The sequence below is a fragment of the Triturus cristatus genome, chromosome 2_2 (genome assembly GCF_964204655.1).
Source record: "Triturus cristatus chromosome 2_2, aTriCri1.1, whole genome shotgun sequence".
Taxonomy (NCBI): Eukaryota; Metazoa; Chordata; class Amphibia; order Caudata; family Salamandridae; genus Triturus; species Triturus cristatus.
Genome location: NC_140582.1, coordinates 277377393 through 277391573, shown reverse-complemented (window position 1 = coordinate 277391573; position 14181 = coordinate 277377393).

Below are 14181 nucleotides of genomic sequence, written 5' to 3'. Positions count from 1 at the left end.
ATTATACCTACTGATGACTTTCGAGGGGCGGAAGCACTCGGCTTCTGTCTTACGCACGCCCCCGGCCAATCTTGCGCTGGTCTTTTGGTTTATAGACCCCCTGGCCCGGTCGGATCCTTTTATGAGGAGCTGGACGCCGTAATCTCTGATATGAGCGTTCAATTCAAGCATTTTATTCTTTTAGGTGATTTTAATGTCCACTTTGATAGGACGGAGGCGTCAGATACCATCAAAATTTTAGATATCACTAACCCACTGGGTCTCTTTCCCTATGTCATGTTGCCCACCCATAGCAAAGGACATACCCTGGACCAGATTTTTTCCACCACTTTTGTGACAGTTACGCCCCCTCGCCCAGTGCTATGGTCCGACCATTTTATGGTTGCTTTTAATATCCAGGCACAAGCCAGCAAGACTAGCAGAAGCGTGGGGTGTCTGGCCCTGCGGTCGCGTCCGTTCCACTTAGTAACCGTGGAAATGATCGATCAGTATCGACTAACCCACCCCTGCTCTCTCACGGGCGAGCTTGAGTCGGACCTTGCGCTCTCTCAAGAGTGGCTCGAACAGTGCCTAGAGGCGTTAGCCCCGCCTAGGCAGCTGTTAAAAAAATCCCCTCGTGCTTCAGCCCCATGGTTCACTCCTGCGCTTAACTCTAGCAGAAGGCTCTGCAAAAAAGCAGAAAGAGCATGGCGAGCAAAGTATCTGGATCCACTGAAGGAGGCATACAGAAGTTGCGTCAGGGCCTATCATAAGGATATCTTCCGAGCCAAAAAAACCTATTTCGCTCATCGGATTGAGGAGGCTGCTAACACCAGCAAAGAAATCTTCACAATTGTGAAAGAATTTACCTCTCCAGTGGCTATTACACCCAGGTGCTCTTTTTCGGAACCGTGGGTTCGGCAATTAGCAAGTTTTTTTGCTGATAAAATTAAAACCATTCAGGCTACCTTCTCTGCTCTTGCACAGGGAGGAGCACCGTGTCAGGAAACTAAGGCCACTACCTCGGACCTGGTAAATAGCTGGTGCCATTAACCCCCTGGTGAACCCTATTCTAAATTGTTCATTGCTCACAGGGACTGTGCCGTCTGCCTGGAAACAGGCAATGGTCATTCCGCTCCTGAAAAAACCGTCATTGGACCGGGACGTTCATGCGAACTATCGACCTATCTCCTTACTCCCTGCTTTGGCTAAAGTGACAGAAAAGCACGTCCAGTCTGTCCTTTCTCATTTTGTGGAGGCTCATGGCCTCCTCCACCACACCCAATCCGGCTTCCGTACGAACATGAGCACAGAGACCGCCCTGTTAGAGGTGGTGGAGGCCATCAAGGAAGTTCAGGACTCTGGTGGTAAAGCGATGTTGGTGTTACTCGATCTCTCGGCGGCGTTTGACACCGTTCCTCACGACCGCCTTCTGACCCGTCTGGGGGAGATCGGGATTGGAGGTACGGTGTTTAAATGGTTTAAGTCTTTTCTGACCAACCGCCAACAGACAGTCTGGGCACCTCCGTACTCGGCGACAGTGCCGCCTCTGGAAGTAGGAGTTCCTCAAGGATCTATACTTAGCCCGATCCTTTTCAATATTTATATGACCCCGCTGGCTGCACTGGTCGAGTCTTTTGGAGCCCAGATTGTTTCCTACGCCGATGACACTCAGCTTCTTTTCACGTGCAGCAAAAATATGGATTTCAATGGTGACCGTATTAAGAGCTGTTTGGCCGCGGTCTTCACATGGTTCCACTGCAACCAGCTAAAATGTAACTCTGATAAATCGGAGGTTCTTTTCTTCGGCTGCCCTCCTGATCCATGCTGGAGGTCTTGGTGGCCTGCTGATATGTTTCCCCCTGCGGACGTGGCCTCGGTGGCCAAAAATCTCGGAGTTAAATTGGACAACTGTCTCTCCCTGAAACCACAGATCCAGAGCCTTGTTGGTCAATGCTTTGGCATTTTAAAAATGCTAAGAAAATTTCTTCCTGTTTTGTCCATCCCTCACAGGAAGATTACGGTGCAGGCCCTGATAGGTTCCAGGCTTGACTATGCCAATGTCCTGTACCTGGGTCTCCCCAAGTGCCTTCTCTCTCGCTTACAGGTCGTACAGAACTCGGCTGCGCGAGCTATCTTTGGCCTTAGCCATCGCTCCCATGCCACGGGACTACTGCAATCTCTGCACTGGCTCCCCATCAAGAAGCGTATTGAGTTTAAGGCACTTATCACGACATTTAAATCGCTTCATGGTATTGGCCCTCTCTATTTGAGAAAAAGGACTAGTTTCTATCGACCCACCAGATCTTTGCGCTCTGCGTCACTATCCCTCACTGCGGTCCCGGCAATTAAGCGCTCCCGGATCGGAGGGCGTTCCTTTCAACACCTAGCACCACTCGCCTGGAATGCCCTCCCTCTGGCGTTAAGAAAGTGTGATAACTTGACGACCTTTCGAAAGAAGCTCAAAACTCGGCTTTTCAGCCTCTAAGTCCTCCCCTGGGTAGATGGTCTGTGGTCTAGGGTCTGTCAGCGCCGGGACACTCAGTCTGAGTAGCTGAGCGCTTAACAAAACTCTGGATAACATAACATAACATAACTGATGCAAGGTTAATTTTCACTTAATAGGGCCAGTGTGTTAAATGTGGTGATATGGTGGTGTACAAAAACCCCTCTATAATTCTGCAATCACATTGTGTGTGATTTTCTCCCTGATAATGCCACAGAGGGGCCCATTATGTGTGCCTTAGCTACCCTTGGGGCTGGTCACACCCAGCACACTGTCCTCAGCTCCTCCTTTTTGCATTGAGCTCCGCCCAACAGTCAGTGAGTCTCTCTGGTCTCTGGTCTCTGGCACCCGCACCGTCCATTGCAATGTACCACCAAACTTATGTTGCCCCATTCACTCAGCCAGATGTTCTCCCTATGTGCCCATGTCCCATCCCTCAGTCCAATAGTCCCTCTCATGCCACCCCACCATTAACCATGTAGCTGCTGCTTCGTGTCTTTCACCATTTTTGTACAAAGCATTAGAAAACCCCTCAGCATGCAGCCCGCTTTGTCAGGGTCTTTTGGTGGCACATGGCGGTGGTGTTGGTCTGGTCCTAGAAAGGGTCCTTTTGACTGCCTCTGAATGTGACCTGGGTGGACCTAGCTAAGGTGAAGAACAGTCCACTGTCCCCACAAGCCAGATATGTCATTTCAATGCTCCCCATGGCAGCGGGTTGTTCACTGTGAGGTTGCTCTTGAAGAGGTAGGAGGAGGATGGATGGTAGGAGGAAGGGTTGATCCAGGGGCCACTGTGGGTGAAAGTGCTACAGCCATAATTGATACATGCTATGTGGTACGAGGAGAGATTGACAGTAGTAATGACCTATAGAGGTGATGTAGGAGAGTGGCACAGCTGTAAAGGGCCGTGGAGGTGATACAGGTGTGGAAATGACTTCAAAGACAGGGATGACAAGAATGATAGGCAGTGTGATGGGCGGGGATCATGAATGGCTGTGTGGGTTGAAGAGTGATTGAAATGACACTGGGATGACTGGTGGTGAGACATTTGAGTAAAGGTGGATGTACAAATAAAGAGGTGTACGATTGAGCACAATGTGGATTAGGTGCCGCTTGTAAGGATGATGAGGTGGATAATGAGTGATGGTGTGGCTGTGGAGTTGAATAAGAAGTGACATTTCTTGTTCAGCTATGTTGCCATAAAATTCCTGTATACAAGGCACTCTGTGAGAAAGGAACACAACTCACACCTGAACCCAGATACTACTCTTTTTTAATTTTGAAAGGTGTGTACCACACACGTCAGCCAGCATCTCACTATGCTCAGACATAATATTATGCACGCTTGATGTGCAAGGAACGTGTTAGGCATTTGTTTTCTTTCTGAGTTAAACTGTGCACAATAAAACACTTGAGTGCTGGTCACTAAATATGTTGTGCTCTGGCATCAGTTGCAGCCCCTGACAGTCAGCTTCATGTTTAGACAAATTTCATTGGTAAAGTTTTGTATTGCCCATGCGCGCGATGCACAAGCTCTTCTTCTTCCTGCTGTGATATGATGTCTAAAGCCTCAAGCTTCTTCACAAACATCGCTCTGAGCTGTACTAAGTCTGCTCTTTTTCCTGTCAAGGGTGATTTTCTGTGCTCCCTCAGTCCCCGCATATGTATGCATGCTTTATATGCACTCTGGTAACGGGGGAAGAGCGAGCTTTGAACCTCCTGAATAGTCTAGAAAGGCTAGATAGCAAGTGCTGAAGAGAAGGTCTGCTATGGTTAATCCCCCATAGCTGAAACTCACTTTCATTCCTTCTAAAGGTGGTGGTAGTTTGCGCCCCAGACACACACAAAGTGTCTGGTGATTGGGTTCTACATTACTATTCCCACAGCCCATTTATGAGGCAGCTGGAAGGGCTTATTAATGGTTATTCTGCACAGAGTCTTTTATTGAGGTGAGTGGAGTCCCTGTATTCACATATTCCATATAGATCCTTTTCCATGACTTTCATACTCAGATTGCCCATGCTTAGTTTTTCAGTAGGCCGCCAAGCCATATTGTCATCTACTTAATATAAAAGGAACATTCTTATGGAGCATTCACACAACTCTAGGTGAGATTTGCACGACTATGAGTAGAAAGTATATTCAGACAATACGCTAGATTTGACTTTTTTGATCATTACAACATATCACTACGCAGGTTGCCGCACCCCCACGTCCTGATGAAGAACTCACCCAGATGGTTCCATGACACAGCACCATTTGGGGTTGAACCGTCAACGCTCTCAATCTTTGCCTGCACTAAAACAAAACTCCACTTGGGCATTTAAGACGATTTCCCAGTTGCCCTGGACGCATGGGAATTCAAAACGAAATCATTCTTGAAAGGCAACATGCAGGGGTGGTAGCACTGTGATGTTTTATCTTGTATTATACATTTTCAGTCACTACGTTCTCACTTGTCATGCTGCATGAGCACTTTTTTCACTTTCTCAATACTGGACCAACCTACAGTCTATTGTAAATCGATACTCTCACTGTACTTGTGCCATAATATATGCAATTGGCTGTATTTTTCATCAACATTTGTTTTTCTTTTCTTAAAATATTTTTTTCTGTTGTACAAAGCTTTACTTATGTTCAATTGTTCTACCCCCAATGAAACCATTTGTTCACTGTACTAAATGCTACTCAGGTCTTGAGGTTCACTGGGTTACCCTATTGCTTTGTAATGGTGCCTGCAACAGATGGTGTGTCAATGCTCCCAACACATGTGCAAGTCTCAAAAGGATAGCTTGTCTGTGCTCGCAGTGAAGTGCTCACCTGCAAGGGATGGTGTGTCAGTTTCACTATCCATAAACCCTTCTGCAAATTATTGTGTGTGTGCCTACAATGTATATACTGATTTCCAGTGAATGATTAGTCTGTTTTTAAATCCTTCAGAGTGTTACTCAGGAAGTAAATGCATTCCTGCTCATATTGCTAAGTGCTCACCTTCAATATTACCTGCTCTGTTTGTGCTACTTATACAAGGAGAATGCAGTGCTCCATATTCTTGCTATAGGTAACCTTTCTGAGTTATGCATGATATTTTCATTGCTGCTTCTCATGACAGAGGTGTTCTGCTCATGTATCTTGCTCTTGTGAAAGCACACACGGTTTTACTACATCCGAGCAGCACTACCAAATGCATAGTGCTCTGTCCTACAGTGAGTGGTCTATATGTTAATCTTTGGTAATGATGCCCCAGTACTCTTTCTCATGCATGTGGTGGTCAATAACTGCTCCCAATCCATGGTGCTTGTACTGTTTTACCTCCTACTACTGTGAGTGATCAATGCATTTGACCCCAGTTATGATGCCCTCGACTCTTTGGAGGTTTGCGTAGCCAAAGAAGCATGACTAGGAATAGTTGTAAGAGGTGTGGCATATGTAGTTAAGGGTGTGACTTCTAAACATGCAAAAAAAACTCCTGTGATTCATGCTTCATGCCACCTAATCAGTGTTTGAGAGCCTCTCTGTGAGATTCCTGTTACAGTATCCAGACATATAATTAGGCCTGGGTGGTGAACTCCACTCCGTTTGCTTAGTTGTTTGCACTTCGCACTGCACAGCGCTTGTGGAGTTCCAAAAAACTCACTGAGTCTTTTCCTCATGCTCACCAACAGTAAGATGGCGAGCGTGAGCGAGAAAAATCCAAAGCAGATGCTTCCTGCCTGGGGAGGTGGGGAAGAGCGTCCCCAACCTCGCCAGGTCTATTTTTGATTTTCATTGCAATCACGATCGCGCGTAAGGCACGCTATCGTCATTGCAACGAAAACTAAACTCAAACTTAGTTTCAGTTTCTCAGTTTTGGTGCTTGTGGGGCTATCTGAGCCCCCTGAGCACCGAAAAAGATGGGAGAGGACACCCCCCAGAGAAATGTAAGGCAGAAAGCCCACTTGAAACCAGGGATTTATTTATTTTTATTGACGTTGGGTTGGGGGCTCCCCAAAAAGGGCGTGGCAATGCCCCCCCAGAGAAATGTCAGACTTTCTGCCCCCCCTGGGGGGCAGATGGGGACAGAAACCCCCAATCTACCCCCCCGGGGGGCGGAAAGCCCACTAGAAACCAGGGTCTATTTTTTTTTATTGACGTTAGGTTGGGGGCTGCCCAAAAAAGGGCATGGCAATGCCCCCATCCCCCCAGAGCAATGTTATTCTTTCTGCCCTCCCAGGGGACAGACAGGGGCAATAGCCCCATTCTGCCCACGTTGGGGCAGAAAGCCCCCTAGAAACCAGGGATTTTCTTTTTATTGATGTTGGGGTGCCCAAGAAGGTCATGGCAATGCTCCCATCCCCGCCCCAGAGAAATGTCAGTCTTTCTGCAACCCAGTGTGCAGATGGGGTAGTAGCCCCCAATCTGCCCCCCTGGGGGGCAGAAAGCCCATTAGAAACTAGGGATTTATTTTTTATTGACGTTGGGGTGGGGGCTGCCCATAAAGGGCATGGCAATGCCTCCATCCCCTCAGAGAAATGACAGTCTTTCTGCCCTGCCAGGGGGCAGATGTGGGCAGTAACCCCCAATCTGCCCCCCGGGGGCAGAAACCCCACTAGAAACCAGGGATTTATTGACGTTGGGGTGGGGGCTGCCCATAAAGGGCATGGCAATGCCCCCACCCCCCCAAAAAAATGCAACAGTCTTTCTGCTTCCCTCAGGGGCAGATGGGGACAATAGCCCCTGATCTGCCCCGGGGGGAGAAAGACCACTAGGCACCAGGGATTTTCTTTGTTATAATGTAAGGGTGGGGCTGCGCAGATTGGGCATGATAAGGCCCCCACCTGAAAACAATTACCACAGTCTTTCTGCCCCTCCCCGGAGGCATATTGGGGCAATAGCCCCCAGGGGGTAGAAAGCCCTCTAGGCCTCAGGATTTTTTTTTATTCAGGGTTGGGGTCAGCCCAGAATGGGTATGCCAATGCCCACACCTCCCCCAAAAAAGGTCACAGTCTTTCTGCCCCCCCAATGAGGGGCAGATGGGGTATTGACACCTGATCTGAACCCGGGGGCAAAAAGCTTTTTTTATGCGTTGGGGTGGGGGCTGCCCAGAATGGGCATACCAATGCCTCCAACCCCCAAAAACATAGCCACAGTCTTTCCGCCCCCCCTTGGTGGCATATCAGGGCAACCCCTCCCCCCCGATCCCCCCCTAGGCACAGACTGTTTTTAGCAATGTGCCTAACAGTGGATTTTGGGCCCTAGCGCAGCCGGCACATAGGGAAACCTAGCAAACCTGTACATATATTTTTAAACAAGACACCAAGAGGAATCTAGGATGGGGTGACTTGTGTGCCTCTCACCAGGTTCTGTTACCCAAAATCCCTTGCAAACCTCAAACTTACTTAAAAAAACACATTTTTCTTACATTTCTGTGATGGAAGTTCTGGGATCTGCGTGGATCCACAAAATTCCACCCACCCCGCATTCCCCAAAGTCTTCCGAGAAAAATGGTACCGCACTTGTGTGGATGGGTCAAGCACCTGCGACAGGCAAGGGCCCAAAACCTATTGAGGTGACTACAAAATTACCTATCACAAAACATCCTGGTTGTGCAAGGGGGTGGTCCGATGAGTTTTTGTCCCCGGGCTCGGCAGTGATCTAGGGAAACCTACCAAACCCACACATTTCTGAAAATTAGACACCCTGGGAAGTCCAGCAAGGTATGGCTTGCGTGGGTCCCCCCACATTTCCCTACCGAGAATATCCTGCAAAAGTAAAGTAAACACATACGGACCTCCTGCCCACCCACCACTCCAGCCCCCCACTGGGGGGCTGGAGTGGCAGGTGGGCCTCCACGCTCTCCGGCCTTCACATGCTTTTGCCATGCTCATATTAGTCTAGGTACACACAGGTCAACCCTTTACACGCTGCCGGTGCACAGCGCTGGGACTGGTATCAGGAGTGCACGCACCTGGAGAGGCAGATGGACTGCGGTATTGTGTTTGTGTTCAAACAAAGCCTTCTGAGATTTACTCTGCTTTATTTAATCCTGTTGTTGCTACTGGCGGCGGGCACTTTAAAAGCATAAATAGTTAAGCAATGCACAAGGCTGGAAGTCATGAAGCGCTGCAGGTGACTGCAGCATCATAGTTATGATCCAAGCAGGATATCTCTATTCGCTTTTATGATGTTGCACATGTAAATTAATTTTGTCTGTTTCCTGTTTCACATAAGTTTGTTATTTTTTTAAATAATTATTTTCCATAAAACAAACATTGGAATGGCTGAATTTTTGAAGGACCGAATCCGAATCCGAATGCTATAAGGGTCATTTCTACTCTTGTTTAATGCTTTGTCTATATGGCACATTATGGTCACTGTGAGCAATGTAATTGAAGGAATTCTCTGTATATTATTGTTAAAATTGGTTATTTAAATTTTTAAAATAGTATCACAAATACCTAGACAGGCTGTAATAAATTAAACCTATTGCAGTGCAGCGAAGGGTGAGTGATGTCTGTGTGAATGCAGGTTGAGCAGTGTGCCAGTGTGAGTCCAGGGTGAGTGATGTGGATGGGTGAATGCAGGCTTAGTGATGTGTCAGGGAAGGGTGAGTAATGGGTCTATGAGTGCAGGGTGAGTAGTGTACGTATGTGAATGCAGGGAGAGTGATGTATCTGTGCAAGTGCAAAGATACTTGTCTGGCCACTCCCAGAGATGTGTTCGCCAAGCCACCTCTTTCTCAAATTCGCTTGAAAATGCACCATTTGCCCACTCTTTTTTCAAACTCTTCCCCCTGTAGGTGGTTCCAGCTCGCACGCAACTCGCGCTCGCCACAGTGCAGTATTTACGCCCACCACTTTCAAATGTCACCAGCCACCCCTGGTGGCCGGGGCACAGAGGGGAGAGTGAGCAGGGATCAGGGGATGTGTTACAACTGTAAGCCACCGAGGCAGGAGTTGGCTTCTTTACTGCCAGGAATTTTCAATCGGTTGGCGGGCGTGCGGGCACCGAGGCGAGCATAAGCTGCACCGGCCTAACGCCGGCCGCCACCGTGCAGCACAAGGAGCCTACATTGCCGTCACTGCCACGCTGCCACTTCCACCTGTGGCAACCCGAGGTTCAGTCGCAGCTCGCATACTCACAGCGGAAGGTGGTGGTCGGGGGGTTAAAAATCAAATAAAGCAAACGGAAACTTCTTACCTGACCGGCCCTGGTCCGCTAGTAAACAACAAAAGAGTATGGATAAACATAAGAAGGGAGTGAAGCCAGCCTAAAATCAACCAAATTTGTTAAAAGAGCCCTCACTTTCCAACCCAGTTACATGCTTCATCATTGGGCTCCCACCAGGGCGGTCGAGTACCTCTCCGGTCTGCTACAGCGCCTGTTTACAGCGGAGCAGGTGATTGAATGTAGTGCAGGAGTGCAAGAAAAATCTGTGAGTGCAAAAAATATAATGATTAAAAAATGCCTGGATTTTAACCCAAAACCATTTATTTATGGTAAATCCAGCTTTGATTAAAAAAGAGAAGTAAATAACTATTACCAGATCTGGTTAGCTATCCCTTAAAGTGCAAATAAAATAATAGAGGTCAACATGTTTCTGCCTATGTAGGATGTTCACCAGGCATTCATCAGGACCTCACCACCCCGGTGGTGTGCACACGCTAAGGCGCACCCAACCGTCGGTAGTAACAGAAAACCACAACAAACTCACGATTTTACCAATATCTTCAGGATTTCTGAAGAACAAATGCAGCTGTAAGACTGAACAGAAACACAAAACAGCAATATATGACACACAAAGAGCACGATGTGCAAAGTAAAAAAGTGCCATTGCGCTGTTAAAAGAGCTGGCATGAAATGCTCCCGCCACCACATGGATTACAAAATTAAATAACACTGAGGTGCTTTATAGAAGATATTGATATAAACAACAAATGTTGTATCAAACATATTAGAATGAGCGGACTACGCAAAATATATTAATTGATAGTGTGCTCAGGAGCAATAGATCAATTATGAAACAAACTTAACTCATGCATCACGTGACTCGAGCTATAGAGCCCAATGAATGTTATAGATATTATAATACCAAATCCCTTATCAAACAGGTCTCTCATAAAAACAGTGAGTAACTCACATGGAGCCAACGTTAGCTTCGCATCATAGATCCAGGAGGGGGGCGCGCACTTATAGTCACACTCTAAAATATAAAAGGGAGTCTAGTTAATATCACTCCCATAGATATCTAGAAGAGGGATAAGCAAAGCGCTGAAAGTTACATAGTGGAACCTCACTTACTTCGTCAAAGTGCTGCACCCGCCGATACACCTACTGCTCCCTCATTCAAGGACCTCGAGGATGGCGACACTGGTTGGTCAAATAGTTAAATACCATGAGTATCCAATCGGTGCGTAAGACAGAGCATGTGATGTCACGCGTCATATGTCTATTCGGCACCAAATCATGAACAGGAAAGCAGAGACGTGCCGCGTAAACACTTGCTAGAACGCTCACCTCTTTCACTGCAAGGGCTTCCCTCACAACTTTATTTATATGAAAATGCAGACAAAGATGACAGCCCGACTCGGCTGAAACAAAGGCTGTTGATAAAGATTTGATTGTTGTACGGTGCTGGTAAAGTGGCCGCATGGACTCATATCATTAACAAAATCATTACCAGGTATGCGAAAGGTACCCATGCTAGAATCGCTAAGCACACTTATAGCCATAACCTGGATACTGATATATGTATAGTCCCCTAGTTAGTAAAAGTGGGGGGAAGAGGGGTTCAATGATGCATTACTGTACCCCAAGGTATATTATCATTGAGCCCAGTAATGTGTGTCGCCAAACGATAAACCCACTGTTGTTCTTTCTCATGTAATCTTTGGGCAGTGTTATTGCCTGGTGACAGGTGTTCAATATTAGTCCAATGTAAATCGCCTGCACCTTACATTGCTCCGATGTCCGCACACACGTTGTTTTATTTTTCTTGTGGTCATCCCTATATAACGCAGTCCACACGGACAGGTTATAAGGTAAACCACATTGGTTGTGTTACAATTAGTGTGTAGCCTTTGTGTCCAGATCTTGACAGTTTCTAAATCCAATGTTTTAGTTGCTGTTGTCAAATGGCACACACTACAGGAGCCGCACTGATAGTGCCCTGTTATATTGGGTAAACCCCATTCATTACATACTGTCGGCTCACCCATAGTGGTAGTTTTCATTGGACGTGTGTGCACTAAAGCATCCTTAATGCTCCTAGATTTCTTGAAAGAAAATAACGGATTGTCCCATTTTCTATTATTACTCTCAAGAATCCGCCAGTTTTTGCGTATGGAGTTTGTTATCGTATTGGAAGCAGTGCTATAGGTTGTTACACATGTAAGAGGAGCAATTGTGACAGGTTTCTCAATGTCCTCCAAAAGGGCTGCCCTTGGTTGATTGCGAGCCCTTTTGCAGCTGCGTGCCAAAATTCTGTCAGGGTAGCCCTGTTTTAGTAATTTCTTAGTAAGTTCCGCTGACTGTGTGCAGAAACCAGCCACCTTACTACAATTGCGCCTCAAGCGTAAGTACTGTTCATACAGTAAATTCTCTCGTAGGGTCCTTGGGTGGAAACTGGATACTGACAGTAAATTATTCTTTGCTGTGGGCTTATAGTAGGTGCGGGTTGTTAAAACCCCATCAGTTTTAGTAATGACCAAGTCCAGAAAGATTATCTCATCTTTATGAGAAGAGTGTGTAAACTTGAGATGTGTATCACAGGTATTGATCCAATTAAAGAATTCCATCAGTCGACTCTCGGATCCCTGCCAGATTATAAATACATCGTCTATATATCTGCGCCACAGGGACAGATTGGATGCATAGGGATTCTTAATATTCAGAATGTGTTTACATTCAAAATCAAAAACATACAAACCCGCTACACTGGGGGCAAAAACACTGCCCGGGTCTGCGCCGCCTCTGGGTGCTGCTCGTCTCATCTCCGTAGGGCATTCTTGAATCTTGACTCCATTGTCTCACACGGGCAGGGCAGTGAGTGCGCGGTCTCACTCTCAGCCAATGCAGACGCTGCATTAGCAGTGCCAGGATTGGCTAGAGCATGGATACTCCTTGCCCATGGGAGACCAGGGGCTGCTTCGCCTCGCTCGCTCTCCTAAGGGTGGGGAACTTCAACTTGGGTTAAGGCAAGGCAGGGGAAGACTAGTTACAGTGCGCATGTTCGGGCTGGTCATAAAAATGACCAGCCCAAACCCGAACATGCACACTGTATTCATGGTGCTGCCACTGTGGTGCGCTTGGCCTGGCTGTCACTCAAACAACCGCAGCCCCACCCCCTTCACGTCCGATCGCCTCGGGGTTGTGGCCCGGTTCTTTGTGAGCCGCGGCCCGGCCCGAGTTAAATTACAGTATTACTCAAGCTAGCAACAACCGGAGCGAGCGGAGAACAATGAATGGGGCTGCATTAGTGGGGCAACGCCTCAGCGCCCCATGGATGGACCGCTCCTGCTTGGAGGGTGTTGCAATGCTCAATGTTCATTTAGTCAGACACTAATCTTTATTCGGGTAAGAATTTATGAATATTCAAAACTACAAAATTGATACAATCCATAAAATTAACAAGATACTTCAAAGTTTGTCAAAATGTATAATTTGAGTAAATGATTAGGGGTGGCCGGAATTTGCGTAATTGCGTTACGCAAATCTCCGCGAAACGGTAAAAAACCTCCGCGAACACGCAGAAATTCCGCGAACACGCAGAAAGCAGACTTTTGAGCAATTTCGCGTTCTCCGCGGAACGCGAAATTACACAAATTACGCAAATTCCGCGAGCGGAACGGAATTTGCCGCCCAGGCCTATAAATGATACAAAATAAATTTCATCTAGATACATCAATTTTTTTCTTGAAATCACATTATTTTGTTGCAAGATCCAGAGTCAAATAATTGCTAGACTGATGTCAATATTAAAACATTACAGGGCCATTTAGAAAAATAATTAAACCATATTAAAATATAATACCTTCCTATCATTTGATTTATATTGTACTGAATAGCATTTCCTTATCTTAACAGCACTTTTGATAAATTAATTATAGGTGTGCGATTATCCTAGGTACTGTAAAAAATCCATCTCAATCTTATATTGTCTGATGTTTGCCTCATGTACGATTGGAACAAAAAATGGCCTCCACTGGCAAATTATAAAGTGCATATATGCATAAAGTTCATAGTGCTTTGGCTCGAAACATTATCACATGCACTTTTAGGGAGATGCCCACACCAAATTTCTTGCAAAGGAAACACAACCACAAAGTGCAATGTGCTCAGTCGTAAACGAGTAAGATAAAATCTATATGTAGTATTAGATATTAGAACCAGATAAGGTTCCATCCCCATTGAGGTGGAAACAGCAATATCAAGTTTGACTGTCTTCATGGTTTGTGATCTTTCCATCTGAACGTTAAACCAATGGTTGTGATAAACATTTTTTACTTTATCTTTCCAACTTAGTGCTAAACATGTCAGGATCCAGAAGAGTGCTGGGGTCCCCTGCAAGTTTAATACTTTCCTCACAAAAGCAAACCCATCCCCTATAATCAAGAGCAAGGCAATATTTAAAAAATACCTGCACCAGGTTTGTTTCAGGTTTGCACCATTCATTAACTTATCAACGTCAAAGGAATCAGACCGATACCATGTTCAATA